The following is a 2908-nucleotide window of genomic DNA, read 5'->3' on the forward strand; positions in this document are numbered from 1 at the left end:
GCCCCCGGGCCCGCCGGCCCCGCCCCCGAGCGATCGGCCACGCCCCCGGCCACGCCCCGGCCCAGCGGGACACGCCCCTGGCTTGGTTCTGTCCCCCCCTTACCTGGTTCTGTACCCCTGGTTTGGTTCTGTACCCCTGGTTTGGTTCTGTACCCCTTACCTGATTCTGTCCCTCTCACCTGGTTCTGTCCCCCTAGCGTGATTCTGTTCTTCTCGCCTGGTTCTGTCCCTCTCACCTGGTTCTGTCCCCCTTGTGTGGTTCTGTTGTTCTTGCCTGGTTCTGTCCCTCTCACCTGGTTCTGTCCCCCTAGCGTGATTCTGTTCTTCTCGCCTGGTTCTGTCCCTCTCACCTGGTTCTGTCCCCCCGCTCTCCTTTGGCTGCAGGTGTCCCCAAACCTGGCCAAGTGAGGGTGCAATGAGGGGTCTCAGAGTTGTGGCTCGACCCCACCGTGGCTCCCGAGGGCTCAGAAGGGGCTGTGCTGGGGGAAGCTGTGCCTGTGCCAGGTGTTTGGGTCTCCTGCAGCCTTGATTTGTTTGGAAAAAAAGAAAAACTGGCTTCAGCAGCCAAATGAGGCACACGGCATTCCTGAGAATTAGAACATCCCTGTGTTCCTTAGCAGGACACTGTTCCTGGCCAGCCCTGCAGCTCCTCGAGGGATTCGTCTGAACAATTCATTGTGTTCCTCGTGTCAAGTACCAAATTCCTGTGTTAAAAAAGAAACAAAACTGTATATATTTGGTGCTCCAGCTCCTTTCCCAACTGCAGGTGTTGGATGTTGATGTTGTCCCAAATTCTGGGCTGTCCCAAATTCCTTGGGAGCTGCTTGCAGAGCAGCGGCCATTAAGACAGGAAATGACTAATTAGATTAATTTATTGGTGTTACTTTTATGACAGTCTCAGCACTGACATGTAAAATTTAGTCATTCCAGTAAGAAGTCTGAATTATGGCCCAGAAAATGCACACACTGTAAATTTACAGCTCCTGTGCTTGGATCCTGGTGGGAGGCAGGTTTATCCAACCTGGCTCCAGGGCTTGGAGCAATCTGGGATAGGGGAAGGTGTCCCTGCCATGGCAGGGCTGGAATGAGATGAGCTTGAAGGTCCCTTCCAAGCCAAACCATTCCAGGATTCAGTGGATCAGCACACCGTTGGCCAGTACACCACAGGAACACCTGCACCTTCCAGACTGGCATCCCCCTTTTTTGTGACAGGAACACCACAGGCACCTCAAATGACACCAGATATCAATGTTGAGGCACTTCTGGCAAGCCATCCCTGCTTTTCCAATGTGCAGCCTCATCAGGAATGCTGCAGTGATGTGCTTTGGGGTTTTATGGAAAACTTCAGTATTCCAGACTTAGAGATTTTCAAAATGAGCAATGGATATAGACAGAGAGAGAATTTTTAGGTTACATAGGATGGAGTAGTTCTTTGGAAATGTTGGGATACAGAATACACTGAAGCAGAACCTGGAAGTTTAATTATCCAAATATCAAGGATAAAAGAATGGATCTCACTGCTTGCATTACAGCAGCCCACAGCCTGCTGTGATAAAATATCAGATGTGCATCAAAGGCCGTGTAAAGCCTCAGCCTCGGTGCCCATGCTGGCTCCACAAGAGCTCCATGTGCCAGAGGGATCTGCTGTGGGATTAGTGTCCAAATGAGGCCATGCCAGAACGTGAGGCACCTCACAGAGCCATGGGATGGGCCGTGAGGAGGAGGACAGCAGCACTTAGGAGATGCTGCCTTGCCTTAATTAATTATGTGATGTTTCCAGGGTTTAATTTAGGGTGTTACAAACATCCTCCTGGCTCAGGAGACCACGACATCTCCAGCACAGGGACCCACCTCAGGTGGCAGCAGGAGATGCTGTTTGGACAAGGGTATGAGCAGGGAATGTGTCACAGCATCCTGGAATGGTGGAATCTCCTGTGCTGGAAGGGACCCAGGCTGTGGCTGCAGAGAACTGGCAGTGACAGCGCTGTGATCTCATTCCTGAGGTGCAGCTGTGGCCTCTGAGCTCTGATCTCATTCCCCAGTTGCAGCTGAGGGCTCTGAGCTCAGCATTGATCTAAAATGGGGTTTCTGGTGCTTTGGTGAAAGGTGGTGAATTGCAGGTTGATGTGTCAATGAGATACAAACAGTTCTCAGGGAAAACAACCCCAGGTGTAATTATTAATCTCTTGGTAGTGCTTCTTGCTTTCCAGGGACATCTTTCCTGGAGTCACTCCTTGAGCTGCAGAATGGGACCACTCTGGTGGATTTATACCAGAGGGGAGAATCCAAAGAAACATTTTCTGTCTTCACCCCTCCCTTTCTGATGTTTCACCTCAGTCTCAGGGCACAGCAGCATTTTCTGAGGAGCCAGCACTGACTCTGAGTGTTGGGACTCCTGAGCTTCTACAGCCCAGGCCCAGCACCAGCAGACAGGGTGAGACAGCAGCTGAAGAAACCCCCAGAAAAGCCTGGGACACCCTCATGGCATTTTTTTGGTTTTGAGGTCCCCACCCAATCTGTAAACTCCAAATGACCCCTCCCAACAGCATCACTGGTTTGTTTAATCAGTGATTAAACTGGAATTTTATTTCCATTTCCAAACACACTCTGTCAGTCTTTACATTCCCTTTTTGTGATAAAGCCAAGGCAACAGAAAAACACCATCATGAACCTTCTGTGGCAGAGCTTTGCTGCGGCAGGGCTGCACACCTGTGGTTCTGGTGGGACAGCCTGAGCTGCTCCCTGAGCTCTCCCCTTTCTGCCTGCAGGGAACTTTAGCCAGGAGCTGCTCACTGAGACTCTTTTATTCCTGGACAGGCAGAGCTGCTGCTGCTTCTGCTTGGGTTACAGAATCATTTCTTCCTCAGCCTTGGGGACTGGGAGAGACATTGGATCCACCTGCTGAACA

This window comes from Parus major, linkage group LGE22, assembly GCF_001522545.3.
Source record: "Parus major isolate Abel linkage group LGE22, Parus_major1.1, whole genome shotgun sequence".
Taxonomy (NCBI): domain Eukaryota; kingdom Metazoa; phylum Chordata; class Aves; order Passeriformes; family Paridae; genus Parus; species Parus major.